At 29.3% G+C, this 22,422-nt stretch overlaps 1 protein-coding gene and 1 long non-coding RNA gene across 3 annotated transcripts in view; one reads left to right on the top strand and one right to left on the bottom strand.

The window, feature by feature from the left end:
- Window positions 1-20,613, top strand: part of LOC147814368 (uncharacterized) — a 31,421-nt gene extending 10,808 nt beyond the window's left edge. For both annotated transcript variants that reach the window (XR_015431221.1, XR_015431220.1), the window contains one exon: window positions 3,303-20,613. This is a non-coding gene — a long non-coding RNA (uncharacterized LOC147814368). The remainder of the gene's footprint in view (window positions 1-3,302) is intronic.
- LOC107454074 (cysteine-rich venom protein AnHyalC) overlaps window positions 1-22,422 on the bottom strand; it is a 154,583-nt gene that overhangs the window by 130,168 nt on the left and 1,993 nt on the right. The gene's annotated exons all lie outside the window — the stretch shown is intronic.

The raw sequence follows: 22,422 nt of genomic DNA, 5'->3' as shown, positions 1-22,422 counted from the left end.
TAAAAGCTGGCAAATTATTGCAATTTGAGAGAAATAATATGAGACTTCGCATATGTTCATGTATCAATGTTAGATGCTGTTATTTCACGTCAACGTCGAGGACTTTTTTTCGTTGCGTGGGGATTTTTTTTTTGCGTAATTTAGTAATGTGAAACCTATTAGCGAGTGAATAATATTTTTTTACAGTTATATACTTAAATGTCTGTAAGTGCGTAACTCGTCTCACTTTTAACTCGATTTCGAATAAGTTTTAAAGTAATTAATAGTTATTGTTGACGGTTTTCCGAATTAAAACTAAATGCAGCAAAATTATAATCTTTTGCAATTTTATACTCTTATAACAAAAGATTTAAAAAGAACTTGACATTTTGAAAAAAATTTAAATTAGTTTCGGAATAATTAAATTTTATAAGTTTTGATGTTTTCATATAATTCTGAACTATTAACAGTAAATGCGATTTTTTTTTATATCGTTAGCAGTTTTGACGCAGCAATTCAAATATTTTCCTTTCACTTAAAATATGTAATTTGGGATTATTTTAATGAGAGGGCTCGACTCCCTATTTATTCTATTTCTTTTTGGTATTTGACGAGATTTACTGATGACCAAATTATTTGTGTAATGAAAAACTGCCGTCTTCACTTTTTTCATTTTTCGAATATTTAGTAAGAGCAATTGTTAAACATTCCATTGACTTAACATAATAATTTGATTTTGGTGATAGCAAATCTAGTTAGCTGTTAGTAATCTTGGTTTTATGATAATTTAGACTTACGAAAAAAATGCTTGTTCGTCGATATTATATCACACAAATCAAACTTATTTCTTATCTGCATGCACATGCACTTTTAAAAAAAAATTTCTGCTGATATCGAAATAAAAATTTCAATAATAACTGGAAACAAAAGTTTATTAATTGTCATCAGCACATCAATGATTATCGGATAGTTTATACATGATTAAATTAATTAGATGTAAATATGATTGTGAACATTATAAATCAAATTTATGAAGTAAAAAATAAATCACCAAAACATAAATATTAACTGTAAAAAAATAAAATCTTCCGCATAAAATGGGAAAATTTGGCACCTGTGCTATTCATAATTAATATTTCCTTAGAGTCACTGCTGCTGCCTTTTTATTATTTAATTAAGGATAGTCGCAGGAACTTTTATGATTTGATCAAATTAAGAATTTCATTCAGCGAAAGGGGAATTTCCCCCTCCGAAAGAACTAAGTTAGTGGCACCCCTGCTCCTCCCCCCTCATAATTATTTATTCCATCCTCCCAACCGAAAATTAGCTTCCTTAAGCACACTTGTTTACCGTGTTTCTGTTCTAATAGTTATCTATCTTAAATAGGTATGAAAATAAAGTGCTGCTTTACTTGGGCTCTAATATTATTCATCACTCCTGTAGAAACTCTCCAAATTGAACCTAACAATTTGATTGTTTTACCATATTATACGAAAATCAGTTCCGGTATCGCTAAGATTTCGAATAAATTTGAGTTTAAAGTCATTTTATCCCTTGTAAATGAACTAAATTTTACCAATTTTATTACCTTTATTAAAAGCTACTGTATGTATAAAAATTTCGTATCAATATCGTCTTGCGTACATTTGACTAACTAAACGTACCCTTAAGCATTCGACTTAAAGAACACGAAAGATGCATTCAATGTAAGGATATTAACTGATTTACTATCGCTCTATAGCAGTATTTCTTAACCTTTTTGGTATAATGGACCCTTTTTAAAATTTTTTAAGAAGTCACAGACCACCCCCTGTAAAAAAAATTATTGCAAAAACCATCAATTATTTTTACTCTACTTTATTTTCAATTGAAATAAAATGTGAAGGCTACTTTGTGTTTTTAAAAATGTTAAATTTTTATATGGTTTGCGAGTGTTCTTTTCCTCATATTGTGGAGGATTGCTGGCATATCTAAGAAGAAAGGGCAAAAGATGGACTCACAAAAAATGAAGGGTTGATAGAGGATTATAAAAATATCAAACCGGACGTAATCAGGGGGTTGTTCCTGATGGTGCAAACTGAAAGCCGATTGGTGGAGAATGTTAAAAATATGACAGGGATATTAGAGGGTCCGCACTGAATTTGGGGTATCTCAATCACCTAGTTTCAAATATGTATGTATTTTCACCTTTTAGAAAAAACAGATCAGTGTTATTTAAATATTATTGATCCAATCGTCTTTAAAGTAGTTGGCGTACCCCCAAAATATGACCCATGGACCCCTAAGGGGTCCATGAACCACAGGTTAAGAAACCCTGCTCTATAGAGTTAGAATTGGGTATACTATCGCCTACGTCACAGGTTGTGTTATTCCTACTAAATTCAACCAGTGAACGGCATTTTCTGCGAGCCTGACATCAAGCCACAAATAAACAAACGGATTGCTCTATCTTTTAAATAGCTGCTCGCCAGATTATATTGAATTAAATAGAAAAGTTCGTTTTGTAATAATTGATTTTGTTGTTTCATCTAAGTAAGTTAATGTTTTTAGTAAACATATTTAAAACTCAGTTTATTAATTAAATTAAAAGTTTTTTTTTTCTCTTCTGACAACGTGAGACATCAAACCAATTAAACTTAACGGACATCATTCTATAGAATCCATACTTTAAAAAAAATCAATGTTTTTAAATCAAATTAAATTAGCGCATGTAAAATTTTAAGCAACAACCTTTATCTTCCATTCATTTAGCATTGCACTATAGTGTATGTTATTCCTACTAAAATTTTCGAAGTGGAAGTAGTTGTGTTTTTTTTATATTATACCCAATTCAAAGCCCAGGTTTGATTTCTCTTTTACTGAAATCATTTAACACTACTCTTCACCTTCAGAACTTTGGAAGTCACTATATATTTTGAAAAATTCTAATAATTTAGTTATAATCTTTGGAGTATCTCCATGGTTTCCCTATTGTATTTGGAAATCCATTTTAATTTAATCTGTTGCCCCCTGTGGTGGGGTTCCTGTTAAATCCCCTCACACCTGTTTCTTATCGCTTCCGTTGTTATTTTCCCTTTCAAACTTGTTCCTTTGTCCCTATTGGTTAAACTACTTAACTCAGTTGTTCGCCTGTTTACTTCTCTACCTTCATTTGACGTTTAGGCACTGAGGAAGGATCTTGTGTATGGAACTGAAAAACTACTATAGTATGTCAATTTTGTGCTCTTTCATTTGCGCTTTACTCAAGTTATGTTTTTCTTTATGATAGTGATATTTTAAAGAAATTAACACTTGCATGATTGGTGGATTTTTTTGAATTTCAGTTTCTAACAGAGAAATGAATCAATTAAAAAGATGGTGAAGGAAATAAAAGGTAAGATTAACATTACTCCTGCATTAATATCATATATGTGTATATTTTTTATTGTACTTTTTCATTTCTGCAGTTAACGAATTAATAACGAGTATAAAGAAAATGAACTAATACTAACCAGTAACTGTTGAATAAAAAAAAAATTTATTTCATTTATATGGGTGCAGTTTGATGGAGCGTTTCATGTGTTGACACAATTCGCAACTGTTGTAATTTTCTTATACTATTAGTTAACGTTAATGTCGAATTTAGTGATTGCAAACGAAAGCACAAAATAACATAATTATGATGAATCATTTAGGCTATGTGAAAAGTTTTAGCTCCTTCTCATCACTTTAATTTTTGATACAGTTTTCAAACATCTCTTTCAGTTTGATCTTAAAATGCTAAATTAAAATCTGTGACCTCTGTTGTATGTTGATAACTTCTATTGACTAGGTTTCCGTGTCTTAGAAAATTTTCATTTATCGCTTGCTTGTGCATTATAGTGTTAATGGCTTATTTACGTATCATTATGTTTTTTTCTGTTAGAGTATCAGTTGTTGTTTATTGCTTGCTTAAGTATTATTATGTTTATTGATTTATTGAGCATTAGTATGTTTACTGCTTGCTTGCGTATTTAAATAAGTATCGTAGCTCAATAATAGAGTAGCCTCTTTTATTGTTTTTCTTTTTGAAAATCCTAAAATGTCCAGAATTTTTCCAAACTCGCCTTTATTTAATTTAAATGTATTCAGGATTATGACTATGCAAAATGATTACTACTCAGAATGGCATGCTTTAGAACATTTCAAATGTAAGTAAATCATAAGATGTTCTGTCAATCCATTTATTACAAATCATGAAGGATATAATTTCTGTATTTTATTGAGTCTTAAACTCCCTGAAATTCTCTATGCCAAAAGGTTGTTAATCTTATAATGAATTGGAATGAAATGTATATTATTTCGTAAAATTTTATTGTGTGTATTTATTTTTTCATGTTTGCTGTTTCTGTGTGTTAAGATTCCCTTTTGCTCCCCCGTATAATATTATTAAGTGTTGTATAGTGTTATTATGAGGTTATGGGCATTTATATAATTTTTTATTAATTATTTCTAAACAACTCTTTGCGGGCAAGACATGTTTTGTTTTGTTATTTCATGTGAGTGTTTTAAATTAATTAATTTAAACGTTAACTAATTTTAGATTACAAAGCAATGTAGCATAATTTAATATCTTTTAAAGACCCCCATGAAAGTTTTTATACTAGCGAAAAATAAATTTTTTATAATAAGAGTAAATATTTCTGAAAGAATAGGGTTCCTTAGTTAACAGAGTTCAACTGTTGCATTAATAAACCTTCATCTTGTGACAATATGAATTGAAATTTTTTCTGTTGCCCCACAGATAACTTCAAAATGTATTTTCTTGAAAGATATCTTTTTTTTTCTTTAAAGATTATAAGTTATTTCCTAAAATAAATATCTAGATTTACCCATTTCTATTAATGAATGTTGAAACAAGTGAAAACTATTTTTCATTTGCCTTAAAAGACAGTACAAACTAAGGTAAACAATGTTTAGGAGCACAACGTTTGTGCTCCTAAACGTTGTTTACCTTAGTTTGTATTTTAGCACAAATGTCGCCCACTTGTGTATTTATTAAAAGACAGTGTAGTCTGTATTTTGAATAAGTTTGTTCCCGAAATAAAAATGTAAGAGAAGGTGTTTTACTAAATCACACACGTAATGTAATTTGATTTATGATTTCCTTTTCTGTCGAATTCTTAACACATATTATTTATTCGTTAGGTATAATACTATAATCTTATAAACGCTTTTGTGAATTATATTTAGATATATTTTTTATTTATAACATTAATAATTTAATTTGCAACTACCAAATACTAATTATTCATTAAAGAAAGAAGCCTTCACTGCCTAATTTTTCTGCTTTTCTACATATTTGTAGAGAAATCTCATAAATTTTAATTTTGGTTTACCCACACTTGCTTTTAGTTGGTCAGTTTTTTCGTTTATTGTTATTTTTTTATATTTATTTTTACAATTTGAAACTGGAGAAAACATAGAAATTTCTACACTTTCTGAGCACTGCACTTTTGGAAAATATAATCACTCATAGATGTAAATAGAATTGTGTATGCGTTCTTCACATTCACGATAAGTCAACCGTGCTTTACCAAAGATAGATTTATATAGATATAAATAATTCCTCAACAATTTTTATTATAACAATTGAAAACATATTTGTTAAGAAATTTGATCTTTTTTAATATTCATTAAAGTATTTACGATTCGATTCTTAAAATATCGGAGCATGAACTTAAAACTGTTTTGTTAATGCATATTTTTGTTTAAAACGTAATATTTTTAGGTTATAAGCTATAATTCTTTTTATTTGTGATATTGTAAAAAAAAATTAGAATACTTCGGGCAGGTTTTCTACGACCTGGAAAAACTAAATGAGTGATAGCTAAGATGTTTCAAGATTATTGAAGAATGCTTAAATTTTGTTTCTCATTTGTGATTTACGAAATTATTTTCGGGTTATTTTTTGCTCCCATATATATTTCCTTTAAATTAAATACTTATTGATAGCTTAAATTATCTAGATATATCTCACTATTGCTACAACTTCAAAAAAAATATAGAGCGTGGGAACTTGGTTAAAATGTACTTAATTATCTGCTAATTTTTTTTATATAACAGTAAGTTATACAAAAAAACATCTCATTTAAAAAAAGAAAAAGAATTTACCCTTGGGCGCCATTTGATTCTATGTTTATTCGCAAGGTAGGGTAGTCTGAACGAAATTGGTGACTAATGCATTTTGAGTGGCATCTATAATTTTAGCCTTTCTCAATTACAATCTGATATTTTTTTTATAGTTAAATATAAAAGGTAAAAAAAAAGCTCTGAGAATTGAACTCGATCGTAATTCCCCCCATTCTCGCCGGTGCTTTCAATAATCAAAGAAAATCCTACTTTTCCTTATAGCTAATTCTTTACATTTCTGTTTTTGAGTTTTATTGAGAGTTTTTGTTCGTGTTTAAAAACTCATGTAAAAGTTCACGAGAATGATCGCGCAATTGTGATCATAAACCATATGAGTTAACGGTGAAAGTGATGCAAAATCGAACTAAGGTGGTCGAAATCAAATAGTGATTGCTCATATGCGCAATTCGAGCAAATATAATGAAAGATTTGTATTTTGCACACAATGGAAGAATTTTTGTGTGAGATTTGAGTTTTCAGGTTTTTTCATTTAAATTCTTAAAAGTCTCTCGCTAAATTTCAAGTTTTTGCAAAGTTGCGTCCTAATTTATAAATTTTCAAAAGAAAAAAATAATAAATAAATAAATAACTTTTCTAAAGTGTAAATGTGAATTCTCCGATTATATACAAATTTAATTGTAAAAACATAATACTTTGAAAGTACGCACTTCCTCGTTTAAAGGTTATTTGTTATTTCCAGTCCTCTCTAATTTGCATGAAGAAGAAGTACTAAATATAAAAAAATATTTATTTTTAAGAAATATTTCTCCAGCTAGAATTGAATTATCAGTTAAGAAGATAAGAGTACAATAGGGGGTCACTTACATTGTTAATTTGTTACCCTAAACATGTGTTTGGGCCATAGTTTAAGAATTAATCAAATCCTACTAGCAGTTGCACATTGGGGTAAATGAATGGGGTTTTATTCTTCTTTGACTGACTTCACTCCCACATCACTTGCAACTGAGTATTAATTTGTTTCACAGTGAAGACTTGTAGTCTCCTCCTGGTGCGCTATTACAGTTGATAAGAAAGAGTTTTAAAAACCACGTAATGCTCTTTTTCGCGTTTTTTTCACTTTTTTTCTATTTGCGCTGAATAATTCCTATTTATCCATTCTTTTTCTCTCCGGAAATTGTCATTTTATACGCTCGTACTTGATTTCAGAAGTTACAAAAAATAAAAATAAATAATGTAAGAAAATAAAAGTGTGAGATTTGATGCTGCCAGCTATAAAGTTAATATTTTTATCAAAATTTTTAAAAATATAAACGCTTAAAAGAAATTAGCACTATTTCTAATTTTAACAGTTATATGATAGAGGGTGATCTTTATAAATTTTTTAACAAAGGAAATTAAATCTAAACAAAATGGGCTGAAAAGAGTTATGAGCATTTTATAAACAAAATGATATTTTTTAGTCGACTGTTTAGATGAAAGAAGCTATAATGATTGGTAAATAATCACAGGGGTTGGTTAGTAAAATTAAGGCAATTAAATATTGATTCTTCAAATTCCAGAAGTAAATTGTATGAAAATGTTTTCATCTCTAGTTCTCAGTCTGGATCCTTCTTAGTTGTATTTTGACAATCATCTTCAGTGTGTTTTTTCTTGGAACATTTCAATTTGCTAATTGACTTGTTCCATTACACATTTCTTAACTTTTCTTCAGCAATGTTTTATTTATTTATATGAAATAAGTTTCAAATACTTGAAATTTAATTTCGATGGGTTTATAGCAGATAGCTAATAATGCACATAGATAATAGTTTAACAGAAGAGTCGCTTTCAAATATCAATCTAATTATTTAATATTATTTATTTTATTACTTCATTTCATGTAATAATATTTAATGTTATTTTGTTCACTTATTTCGGACATTAAATGCATTTCATTTAATCTACATTATTTTTTTACTATTATTTTTTATCAGAAACAACTTGTTTTTCTTTAAATATAAAGATTTTTATGACATTTTTTTTAATGATTTAAGAAAAACGGAAATTTGAGAATTAATATTTATTTACAATGACTAATCAAATATAACTTTTTTCTTTTTAAATTCCATTTTTTGTTGAAAAATTTAATGTTCAGATATTTTCTTTTCCTTCCTATTATTCAGATATTTTCTTTTTCTATTTGAAAATATAATAATATGCAATTAACAATATGCCAATTAAACTTTAAATGTCTAAAATTCTAACAGTTCTAAATTATGAATAATAGCTTTATTGGAGATAAATAATAAAGGAAAGACCTAATTTATTCATTGCAAAAAAAAACGGGTCAACATATACACGGTTCGGAAGTTATGGTAATATATCAGAGTGAGTAGCCTAAGACTGTTTATCTGCAAAGCGTTAAAAACGTGTTAATGATCATATTTCAGTGTGTTATTTAATCTTGCTTTTTCTTTGTAAAAGAAAAAAATTAAAATAGTTTCATACAAGTTTTTATTTATTTTTTTGCATATTAATTTAGTTGCATATTTCAGATTTTTCATGTTTTGAATTATGCTGAATTGCCCTTTGAATTCTTCTACAAATGTTATTTAGTTTGTCATATTGATAACATTTGTCATATATGACTCACTGCACATTGTTGACTTAATTAATCAGATTTGATTTAATCATTGTATAGTTTACATCATATTTTCTTGTTACAAATTTTTTCTGTTACGGAAACGTGATTGTAATAATTTGTCCTTATGTTACTTATTCAGAATGAAGATTCACTCATTTAATACGGATTAAAGCAGTACGAAATCACGAACGAAATAAATAGTAGACCCTAACATAACATTTAAAATGTTATTCAAGGATTAAATTTCTCATGCTACATACATTTCTCTTATAGTGGAGTGTGTGTCTGGACTGATTGGCCCTTTAAATTGGTTGCATACATAAACTGCCGTTGACTGACCGAACTTAATTCTTCTGTTATTTTTCTTTAAAACTAAGTTGAAATCGACAATGTTTTTCTATTTATCGAAAATGCTGATTTATCTTGCTCTTAATTGTTCAGGAATTTTTTTCGTAGTTTTAATAATATAATTATTTTTTTCACTTCACTCTTAAAATGCTTGAAAAAACTCTGACTCAGTCATTCGTGTAATGATTAACTCTTTAGATACCCAGTAAAGATCAGTGGCTTGCCACTAAAATTTCTGGATAAAAACTACAGAATTACGCTCTAGTTGTTACATAACTGGTTGGTTGTATTCTTATTCACCTTCTATTGCTGTTATAGAGAAGTGAAATAGAAAAAATGAAATAAATTTCTTTACTAACATTCAACCTGTTTTAAATATAGCCTGTTGTATTTTCTACAAGATTTTAAGTGTTTGTTTGTAAATGAGTCGAAATGAAAATGTTTTTTGTTTATTTATTTTCCGAACAGCACTTCACAGTGTTTTAATCTAGGAGACAGTTTATAAAAACAAGCTGCAGCATATCCGTATTTGAAAATCATAAACTTTTGTAATAAATATCACTTTGTAAAAAACTAATAAACTTAAGTTATTTGAAAAAAAAATGTATTTGCCGATCATATAAATATATAAAAACGCTTCAAAACGTCACTTAAAAAATAAATAAATAAATTTACATGTACAGAGATCATTGTATCCAAAAATAGCCCAGTTAAATCGGACTTATAGATGGCACTTTGTTAGTATTTGTCCAGGGATCTGTCCAGACATTTTGTGAAGGGTCCGTTTTTCGTGAAATTGTGAAAAAATTACTCACATTCTTTCAACCAGGGTCCGCTTTTATAAATTTGTGCAAATAGGGTCCGTTATTGCAAAAAAAAATTTTCAAGGAGTTTTTAAATTGTAAAGATATACAAGATTATGCTCAACACTGTAAAATTATAATTAAAAAAATTAAATTTTAAAAAATAAGCAACAATTGCTGCTTCTAAATTAGAGATGCAACATACAAATATTTGGTATTTAGCCTATACTGCTGAACGCAGAATATTCATTTCGGACGAATAATGGAAAAATCGTCTGCCGAAGACAAAATTTAATTCGTTTACATCCATCTTTCTCGTTTTCTGCCCTGGAAAGGGTTTATTCGATTAACAAAATAATAATGAAGATAAAGAAATTTGTGAAGGGTCCGATTAAAAGAAAATTCATTTTGTGAAGGGTCCGTTTTTAAGTTAAAATATTTTGTGAAGGGTCCGTTTTTAGGAAAAGATATTTTGTGAAGGGTCCGTTAACGGACCCAAATTTCTTCCAAACAGACCCCTGTTGTCACATCAAAGAAGTCCATCAAATGCAAAATCTAACTACTATTTACAAAATTAAAGATCACTAAATCTCGTATCGAATGATATGCTTTAACATTAGATTTAGTTCAGTGGCTTAGTCAAAATCACTAATCAAAAATAAGTGAAATTTTTTGCTTCGCCATAAAAAAAAATATTGCTCTCACATTACAGTCCATTACACATTACAGCTCCAAAAATGTTAGGAATGGAAATGTTAGAAAAAAAACTTACGACAGCCTTTTTTTGCATGTAAGAGAAATCGAATTGATTTTCTACTTTTTATTTAGAATTAAAGTATTTTAGTTAGAGATTTAGTGTGGCAGAATTGTTCTGGGAATCGGGCGGAGGGGGTGTAGCACTACAATTTTTAGTGCTTTATTTTCACATTGATATTACAGTTTAATGGCTTATTTTCTCGACTCCCAATTCCAACAGAGTGGAACTTACGTCTTATCACTTGTTCCATTTACAAGAAATGAGGCACGATAGATTAACTTAAATTTTCACTTTAACATCGAAACGTTATTTGAATTTTGTTATCGAAAAAGCTATTTGAATCCAAAACACCAGCTATACTTAGACAGACCTTTTTTAAACTTAGAAAGGCAGAGACAGCAAACTTATTAATGAAAGGAAGAATAAATTTATGGCATGTAAAGGAGCTTTTTGTACTTCCCTGTCTGAAAATTGAATTGCATAAATTTGATAAAGTTGTACTCTTTAAGTTCATATTGGGAACGCTACTTCTTCATATTGGGAACGCTTCATATTGGGAAGTAACTTCTTTGTTTAATATCTTTGCGAAGGAGACAAAAACTGTTTAGGGCTTTATCTGTTCAATTAGTAAATGAGTGTTTACTTGCATTATTAAAATTTTCGTTGCTGCTGGTACTTCCTTACAAGAAAACTTCTTCATAGTGCTTGTTTCAACATACAGTCTATTGAGTTAGTCTAACGGTCAATTAACAAAAAGTAGTGTGATTACATTACATGCGATTCTTTTGCCTCTTCCTCTCATGCAATATCATGCGGCATCACTGTTAAAAATGGGATTACATTTCATCAGTTCCTACCTGGTTCTTTTCCCCCTACCAAGTACTTAGAAAAAGCTATTTATTGTTTGGAAGGAAAATTTCTTTTTCGAAATGTATTTCCTTACGAAGAAATGAAAATATAATTGTTTGTTTATTGTGAAACGCTTCTAAATCATCCTGGGATGAAAGACACTTTTCTCGCAAAAAAATAAACTAAATAAATTTCAAAGAAACAACCCAAAATTTTTTGAACACGCGCATCATTTTACACAAGAAATTGTGTTTCGAAATTTTTCATGTTATGATAATTCACTACCGCCCAGAGTCGCTGTTCGTAATTCCGAGAACAGATGATTATCAATTAACTTTGAAAATTGCTTCGTAATTATCTTTATGACCTTATATGTCGTATAAAGAAGTATGAAATTAATGGAAGAATAGAGCAATATAATATAACTCAACAAGGAGCTAGCCTAACCAATACTTTTTTATTTCATGTTTTAAAATATTATCGGATACATTTTCCATCGTGATCATTTGATTCGATTGGAAAATTTCGAAAGGTATATTTTTTTTTCCAGAATTTTTTTTTTCTTTCAATTTTCCACTTGAAAACAAAAATGTTCTGAAATATTATAAAAATTATTTTCAAATTCGAAAACGAATAAAGATAAGCTGAAGATTAACGATTGCAACTATTTTAATTTAGAAAGCCACGTGTTGTAAAGAGAGGGCGAGAAAATAACTTAAATTTCCATGACAATTTTCTCAGCAAGTGAGGATTAGATATCAAAATTTGCTGAACTGAAATGAATATTTCTTACAGAAAAATTAAGAAAAGAAAGAAAGTATGGAGGAAAAGACAGGAGTTAATAAATTATGTCATTTTAACTCTTTATCCATTCATCATGTGTTGATTTTTTGTCCTTTAAATCTAAAAATGAAAGTCGAAAATGAATAAGTGTGCACATAATCTCCACATAATAAATGTGCACATAGATATAAACCACCAGGGAAGATTGAAATTGTGCATAGAAATAAATTAAAATATAACAAATAGAAAAAATTTATACATCCTGGACGAAAAAGGCCTTCAATTATATATAAATTAGTTTAACGTTTTAGTGATTTTGTCATAGTGTTAAAATAGAAAAAATAATTAGTTTGAAAAAGTTGTGGGACAAATAGCTTTGAAAGAGGCCAGACCACCTATATCGAGACCATCAGTACTCTGACGTTGATGGCATAAAAATAACCATCACAAATAAATACTAAGAGAGCATTGCTAGATTAGTATAAGAGCTTAACGAATTGATTTTCTTTAGAGCTTTCTCCATCCCTTGATCGTTTTTACCTGATCCTTTATCAATGATTTCAATAAGTAAAGGAAAAATTGTTTAAAAAAATTATGAAGTAAAACCAAAAGAAAATTATGGGGAAAAATAATTTTTTTTTAATTCAAATAAATTATCTGAAAATGAACTTATGCTATTTAGTATGTAGTTCCAATGATTTCCTAGATTTCTATTAGTTTTTCTTTAAAATAATTGTGACAGCGCCATTTATTTAATGTAAAGCGTATAAGTTCTTTTGAAAAACTTCTATTTCAATAACTAAAGACTATTATAACTAGTTAATAAACAAAATGATTAGCACAACGATTAGTTTAAACGTGTTTGGATAAATATCGTATAGACGTTTTATTACAATCATTTCAAATTCAAAAGCAAGTTTAATATGAAAATTGCTTAAATTAAATTAACCGGTTTCATCCGAAGTTATTTATTTTGTGTTTATTAAAATTTTTTTTTTTTTAAATTTAGACATCAAAACTCCCTTAGTTATTATTTTTCAATAAATAGAAATAAAAGTTATAGCCAAATAAAAAGAAATGCAGCATATAAAAAAATTAATATAATCTTATATGGTTTGATGCGCAAACTAAGCTCGCTTCGCTCGCTACTAACTTAGGTACATTGCAAATGCACAAAATTCTAAGAATTCAAAAAAATCATTCAAATCCATATAACAACTTTTTTTTTAAAAAAAAATTACATCTTTTTAGTAAATACTAAGTCATCAAAATAAATTTGAATTCAAATAAATGACATGTAATTCGTTAAACCTATTAGAAATGTGCTATAGTATAAAATCTTAAAGCGTAACAGCACGACTGAGACTCATTTTTCAATGAATAACTAATAACAATAATAAAACAAATAAATTCGTGATATAAATCAAAAATCATCAAATAAATTCGTAATACATAAATTCGTGAAAAAAAAAGCGTTTTCGACAAAATACTAAAATAGAGATATATCGACAAAGAAAGATCACATGGAAGAGATCACATGGTGAGAATTTTCTCTCTGGTTATTTCAGTTTCCGTTTTTAAAAACGCTGTATGTTGAGCCACCTCAGCTAGATTTGGCATGTGACATTTTTAGCTGCAATCATTGGTCGATTTTCTAGCGTTGCCATTCGGGGAGTTGTAATGATACTTTTTTTTGTCGCCGTGTAAGAGAAATATATATATAGATTAACCGCTTAACAGCGTCTTTTTTCTGGCAAATTGGGTAAAAAAATAAGCATATTTTTGAGAAACAAATTTCTGTTAAAATCGATTATATAAACTCAAATCAAAACTATTACAATTATTGATTTTATGAAATAATTTTAATTTTTATTTAGAGTAAAAAGAAAGTTGCATTTTTTTTTAAAGTTGGCTTTTCTACTAAGCTATTGAAAACAAAATTCACGCCTTTCCCCGCGTAAAAGAAAAGCGCCAAAACCTTTTGCAATCATACCTCTACTGGACTATCAGAGCCATCAGTTAGAAACATTGTAAACTAAAGAAAGGAAAAAATCGGGCAGATCATTGCAATAGAGTAAAAAAATCAGTCGCACGAGCGGCGTTCGGGCAAAACAGGGAAGGCCCTCTTTTCAAGTACGCGAGCGGTGTTCGATCTAAACTGGGAAGTGGTTAAAAGATAAAAAGAAGAAAAAAATGGAACTTTGTCTGTCGAACGTCCATCGTTAATCATCGATATATTTAACTATAAAATCTACGTATATTAAAATAATGCAAGGTGCACCTAGAGCAACGGCGGGATTCAAACCCACTATTTCTGCGTAAATTTGCATCTTCCAGATTCCAAAAAAAAAAAAAAAAAAAAAAAACATTATAAATATATACTATAACATATTCATATATTATAACAATCATTATAGCATAATGTATGTTTGTATACTAGAAAGATTTCTGCTCTTTTCTCTCACCCCTGTCATTAAAACATTCTTTTCGAACTGAACAAACAACGGAATGGGATTAGTTTAACTTTAGTCATTGTTTTAAATTCAGCTATGGACGATTGTATTTTCCAAAATTTTTAAAGATGAGTGATATTTTCTAGTTCTATTTGATCAAGAAAAGAGTTTACTATTTAACCAGTTTTTATACGCTGATTCAAATTAATTAAATAAACAACATTAACGTAGGAAAACGTGTTGATACCAAACTAGTATTATTTACGGAAAAATATTAACAAGTCTAAATTATTGTTAAATATGTGAAAACTGTTAACACTCTACCCTACATGCGTGTGATTTTTATTGAAGGTAAGAATAGAAAGATGTTCTATTTGCCCATATTAAGTTGTTAAATATTATTGGGATTTTAAATGTTTTGTTTTATATATTTCTCTTGAGTAAATTAATTTACTTTTCTGTAATTTTGAGTAGCTTCAAATAACTTTGTCTTTAGAAGAATACGTGAAATTTAAACATTTGGTTTTTGAAAAAATAGCAGTCTGAAATAGGAAAATTTGATTTAAGATAAACGTTTCTAATCGCATTTTCAATTCTCCAAGTGTTGAGGTAAAGGTGTGTGCACATCTCCTTGCTCTCCCATTGAATCGTATGAAGGCATGAAAGCTTCCAGCTTAAAGTTTGGAAAGAGTCGGGATTAGCGCTCAGAGGGTTAACATTTATTAGCAGAAGATCATATTTAGTGCTCCTTATAGCAATTATTTAATTGAGTATAGGCATTTCGACTTCTTTTAAAGATGGCTATAGTTATCGAAAATAGAATTAGAAAATAGAAATGTTGAATTTTTATTAAATACCAACTTTACATACTAATAACACTTGCAAAAATACATATATGAATATTGGTAATCAAATGTTATTATTTTATCAATAAACTTTAAAAGTCATATCTGGATCCACATGCCGATAGTTATCTATATCATATTAATACACCCAAGTAAGTATTTACGTGTGCATCACATTAATTGTAAGCACATAATGTAACACTTTTTCCGTATTATTTTTAAAACTAATATGCATTTTTAATTTGTGATGTATGAATTAATTATTTTCGCATATTATTGCATTAGAAGTAACATAACATTTATACTAAGCATTTTGTAAATCTAATATGCATCATTTAAATTAATTTATAATAAACTTAATAACTCCTTTAGAAATTAAGTGTATTATAAAAGTAATAAACGAAATTCAAAACAATATCAATATAGTTAAATAATATTTGCTGTATTGATACTTAATTTTACTAAATCATTTAAAATAGAAATTTCACGCTTCTTTAGACGTAATTTAAAGATTTAACCCCGATATATAAATCCCAGTGTTGTGTGGTGTCCTTTATTCCTAACATAAAATTTACTATTATCACAAAAATAAACGAAAAGTTAAAGTTATAAGACAGATATCCAGGAAGAGATATTGAGGCTAATTTTTTATGTTATGTTTAAATTCTTTTATAAAACGTGTTAAGTTTCGAGTATCGATCTCACCCTTAAAATGTATATTTCATAGAATAAAATGGGCGAATCATTAAAAGCAGACAGTATACAGTGCAATGCAGACTGTCTTTCTGTGTAAGGGGCCAAAATGCCTAAAACCAATTGGAAGAAAATCATTTATGATTATTTGTATAAGGTGAGTGTCGATGCATACAAAGCTAGCATAATAACTAAATATTAATCAGTTCTCTCCCATTCTTGATACAGCCGCAGAAGGGTTTTACTTTGAACTCGCTTACAAATCTATGCGGAGAATTCTAATTGTTCTATTTCCCAAAATATTAGTTAAACGAATATCCCTCGTAATAACTCAATGTTGAAAGTTGTAAATATCAGGCGTCTATTTTGTCTTAGCCTTTGTTGATATAAATTTTCAGTTCATTGTGAAAGTTTTTTTTTTAAAAAAAAGATATGATTCTTGAACAATATCTAGACTATTGAAAGCTTATGTCTAGAAGGTAAATGGTTGCATATTTTCACAGATGGCTCCAACCATGTTAAATTGAGATCATGGTGTCTTCTTCGCCGAAATAAAGGCGATTTCTATTACGATTCAATAACTTCCATTTAAAGATAATCTACTACTCGAGCGCAGATGTTCCTAATGTTTAAAAGTTAGCGTGCTGGAGCGTCTTCTTCAAAGAATATTTTTCTGATGCCTCCGAATAAAAGCTGCTGTGGCAGGTCTCATCTCGGTCCGATCGACATTGCTCTCTTCACTAATTTTGATCTTATTGAATTTCGGCAATATGACATTTAAACGAGTGGTTTTATATGCATTTTTTTTTGAAAAAACAATAGAAAGTCCGTGTATCTAATGTATAACACGTAGATTCATTCTTCTCTTTTTAATGCAGTTACTGCAATGGTCAAACATATGTCTAAGGATTATTGTGCGTATTTGATGTATCTCCGTTAGGAATACCGATTTACATTAAGCAGTTTTCAGCATCACTGGAAGAAAGACATCAAAAGACTGAATTTATTTATAGACTTCCAGCATAACCCAAGTTCATATTGTAATTTTTTTTCTGTACGTGTAATATTCATCAGTTAATTCACATTGGTTACTCTTAGAATAGTGAGGGATGTTAATGCATGGTTTTTTAATTTGTAAAGTTCCATGAGCGAATGCCACAGAATGCTGCGTGTTAAACAAGTTGCTAAGTTAAATGTTAATATTATTAGAAATCAATATATAACTTTATTATTTAAATTTTTGTGATAACACATTTTCAGTTTCTCAAAAATTTTCACGGTCCTTATCTCGATAACTATAGTTGGCGGATGGAGTTTGTTTCTATTCATATGGTCATTAGAATTACAGCAATGACTGGGAAATATTCGGTATAGGTGCTTTGCCCGACAGTGATTTCTGAAGTGTCTCATTATTGCTGTTAGATAGAACTGTGCTATAGCGTGCTGGAGATTGGAAATGAAAAAAACCTAAACTCACCAATGTGTCGATTTTATTCTATCATGAATTTGTGATTTGAAATGCATATTTATTGTTTGCTTGATAGATGAGAGTTGCCTAAAGCATACCATTTTTCACATTTTAATTTTTGTCATTCACAAGTATTTGAAGATTAAGTTTTGGAATATAGTTATTCAGCTACTTACATTAATTATTTGTTGGTTTAAAATTAATACAATAGTAGTAGTTAATACTAAAAATGAATTATTTTTAGTATTAGCTAAAGTATTAGCTTAGTATTAGTATTATCAAGTGGTAGAATTTAGGAAGCCAGATACCTAATTCATGCCACCAGATCTCTAAATCGTACCTACCCAGAAAATTTGAGCAAAGATGACTGAACAAATCAATAGAAAATAAGTAATCCAAAACAAGTGCTGAACATTTCAATGTTAAATATGTACAGCATTCTCTGATCTGTTACAAGTTCAATAAATGACATTATAAGTCAAAAAAGTTACTTTGAAACATGACAGTTTGTTGTTAGCACAATTATGACTTTTACTTGAGTGAAAAATATAATCAATTATAAAAGCAAAATTAGGTTTAATGCTGGATTGGTTTTTAGTTAAGTGATGTTTTAGGTATAACATATATAATTTCTTTGGCCAGCTCATGAAAACAAGTTTAACATTGTACCATATCTGTAACTGGAGGAGCCTTATACACAAAGCAAACCATTCGTCAAATCTTGAAAATGGATGCCTATTTTTGAGCACTTGAAACATGTTGAATTTTATTTTGTATTTATATTTCTGAAGGCAATGAAGTCTTTTTTTTAAATCTAGTAACATCTTTCTGTGAATGTGGAGAAAATCAAATTTTAAAAAGTGTAGAACGCCTTTGTTGTCAACATATTTGTTTCCCAAAAATGCCGCAACGGCCAGGTCTCCACTAAAGAAATGTAAAACGTTCATCTTTAGACAATAAATGTTTCTGACTCAAGAGATTTCTTTTGATGACGGCGGCTCAGTTGAACTAATCGTGAACAGTGGTTTGAGAATCAAGAAATACGATGATGCTTTCAAATAACCTTTACTTCTGTATCAAAAGTTGTTTGGTTTTTTCCCACAGAGGCATAAAAGGAGAAAAAGTTTGAAAAAAAACTCCAGTACTACGAATCAATATTTTCATAAAGGGAGCCAGCTGTGTATATATGCAACCACTCATAGGTACTATTTGTCACTAGTATATAGAGCATACCACTTTAAGGCATCCGAATTGCTAGAATAAAAAGCTAGAGATCAAAAACTTGTTTCAACTTGCATCAATGTCAGCTGGCAATTCAAAATTCTGCTTGAGGTTCCCCCAAACGAATTGAATAAAAAAAATTTCAATTTCTATCTTTTGTTGGTTGTGAGAACTTACGGTTCTAATTAGTTTCTCATTAAGAATCAGAGCTAATTCTTCAATGATAGTATGATAGTTTTAATGGTTTTATTATTTGTTGATAAGGCATTGCATCCATCGGTGTTGATTTGACGGCTCCAGTTATAAGTTCCAATGACTGACAGAGTAAAAGTTTTTTTTTTTTTCAGAATTTGATCATTTCCTGTTATTTAATTTTCGCTACAGTAGGTAATTAAAGGTAGGATAAAAGTCCTATAAATAATATTAAGGGCTGATGTATCACATTTCTATACGGATCTAGTTAGACGCTTCGGAGCAGTTATTCTCTACTGAACGTGGTATGATATTGATTTAATTTGTGATTTATAATTGAATTTATTATCAAACTTAACTCCTAAGTTATTAAGCTTGCTAGTATGGTTATTGTTGTACTTTAGATCAGGAGGATTTATTGATGAAAAAGATTGGATGGTTATTTTCAATGAAGAATTTTGCGTTTTGCTTTGTAGCTTTTGCCCAAATTATTAAATAATTTGTAATGATTAAACAATTTTTCAAATTATATCATTCAGATAGATCCTAGTCGAATCTGACCTTGCAGATACGTTGGTATGTAAAGCATCCACCTGAGATAATCTTCCCTGGCATTTATTGGTTTTTTATGTTTTTTTTCTCTTCATACATACCGTGTAATATACACTTTTAAAATCAGCATTGATTGTGATTAGGATATTTCGATAGTCCGAAGCATGCTTAATAATTTGACTTGGGTAAGTAACTTGATCAGTGTTGAATGATTTTCCCGGAAACCAATCTGTTCATTGATAATCAGGTTTTTATCTTCAAGATATAATTTAATCTGTTAAGTATAAGTTTTTCTATAGTTTTTCCAAGAAAACTGGTAGGAGATATTGGTCAGTGACTATGAAAATGTTTTGGATATTTTTTTAGAATAAGCTCTGTTCCACTGAGCAGGTAAAAGTCCTATCTTCCAAAATCCGTTACTAAATTATGTATCTTTGGTTGTTTTACTTATATCAGTGGTTCCCAAAGTGGTTCCTACGGACCCCCATGGCTCCCCGATATCATTCAGTGGTAAATTAAAATTGATTTCATGTCCCTGAACAACGTTAAGGAATTCGCTTAAGGTTTAATATAAAATAATGAAATTGATCCATTTTTATTATTATTATTATTATGGAAATTAAAATAAATAATAAATAAAATAGTGATCTTAACTCTTGAGTAAAATATAAATATAGGTGGATGCTTAAAATACAATATGTTACTTAAGTATTGAGTGTTATGTAATAACTTTTGTGAATGAACATTGACAAAACTTATTACCACTGAATTAGTCACTTGTAGTAACAGTGGTGTGCATAACTTGCTTTAATGCTATTACTAAAATTTAGTTATTTCATTTATTATTAGATAAAAGTTTGTAAACTATAATATAATAACTATAATGAAATAACAATAAAAAATAGATAATCCCTCACGAACGAAAATAAAAAGAAATCCACTGACAAACGCTTATAATTTACTAGTTTTAGATTGCGCTATCTACTTAAGTTAATAACAAGGAATGCGTTCTTTTATGCCCCTTTAAACAATAGTGCTCTGAAATGCCGACAATATAGGGCTGAATATGGCTTCATTTCTTCACCAGGAAATAATACTTTATCTATGTGTAATAAAACTATGTCAAATGATTCAGTGAAATCTTTCAGTCTTAAGAAGCATAAAAATCCGTAGTGACAAAAAAAGATAAGAATTCGAAGTTTTTTCAAACAGGCAAATTTTGAAAATATTTAGAAACATCGTCACTGCAGCAACTAATTGGGACAATATCTGAGCGAGATGACGATAGGCTGCGTACTTTATTGATTGTGCAAAGATTCTTTATTGATTGCAAAGTCTTAAAAGCTGCACATTATTGTTTAAGAAATTATTTTACTAGCAGTATGAGGTAATATTCACCGTGTTGCACAAACCAGCTTCCAGCATTGTAAAAATAATTCCACTGAGTAATAAATACAGTACAAAGAAGGATTGAAGAAATAGCTCAGTGCGTAGAAAATTCTTTATGTGAGTACTTAAAAACATCGAAATTTTTTTTCTATACAAAACAGCTTGACGATTTCACTTTACTAGGAAACGAAGCTTAACTTCAATCTCATGTAAGATTTGTAAAACAAGAAAATTTTTGCCAAGAATTATTATTTGCAAAATGTTTGGAAACCAATACGTAAGAAATGTTATTTACTGAATTAAAAAGATTTTTCGATGTAAAAGCTATACGCTTGACTGATATAATTTGTGCTGCTACTGACGGTACTTCGACAATGGTTGGAATAGATACCGAGATTTTCTGGCATACTTAAAACAACCGAATGCATCAAATGTATTTTCACTAGATTGTGTGATTCATCGACATCAATTAGTCGCCAACAATCTTAATGAACGTTTGCATGGATCACTAGATTATGTCAGTAAAGCAGTTAATGAAATCAAAAGAAATGCCTTCATTTAGAGATTATTTGCTCAAATTTGTTTTGAAAATGACGAATGACTATAATCGTTTACTACTTGACATAGAATTCTTGGTTATCTAAAAGTGCATTTTTAAATCTATTTTATGCTCTCTTTGATTAAGTGTTGGAATTCCTGGAAATCCAAGACAATGATTTTCGATACAATTTAATTAACTCAAAAAATGACATTTCCTATATAACTGATTTATTTGAAAAAGTTAACGAAACTAATTCTGCAAGGTGCGAAATTAAACTTAATCAAAACTAAAGGCGCAATATCTGTGCTTGTTGCAAAGCTTTTTCTGTACAAACAAAACATGGGAAGAGAGAAGGTTCTCAGTTTCAAAATTGTAAATCAGAGATGAAGATTTGTTTGCCTACTGTCAACACTAAACTGCTCTGAAACAAAGATTAGGAGACATTCTTCAGTTGAATATTCCCAACTGGGTATTGAACCCTTTTACGCGTGAACAAATTCAGATCCCAAACACAGATGAATCCATACTAATACAAGAACAGCTTGTTGAGATATCCACAAATGAGGAACTTAAACCAATTCTTGTACAAGGATACCACAAATTCTGATAAGAAGCACAGATCATACTATCATTTCGCACTATGGGTTATTGTACAGAAGTTGTTGACCGCTTTCTAGTCTTCCTATTTGGTCGAACGGGGATTTATTACCTTATGAACCTCAACAGAAAAAAAAAAACAAGAAATTAGTTGTCAAGGGGTTAGTGGGGTTTTGCGGTTGCGACTTACAAGCATTGAGCTGGACATAACCACACTC

This window comes from Parasteatoda tepidariorum, chromosome 2 (genome assembly GCF_982258835.1).
Source record: "Parasteatoda tepidariorum strain Cologne lab strain chromosome 2, Ptep-v5.0, whole genome shotgun sequence".
Classification (NCBI taxonomy): Eukaryota; Metazoa; Arthropoda; class Arachnida; order Araneae; family Theridiidae; genus Parasteatoda; species Parasteatoda tepidariorum.
This window is presented reverse-complemented; position numbering and strand designations above follow the sequence as displayed.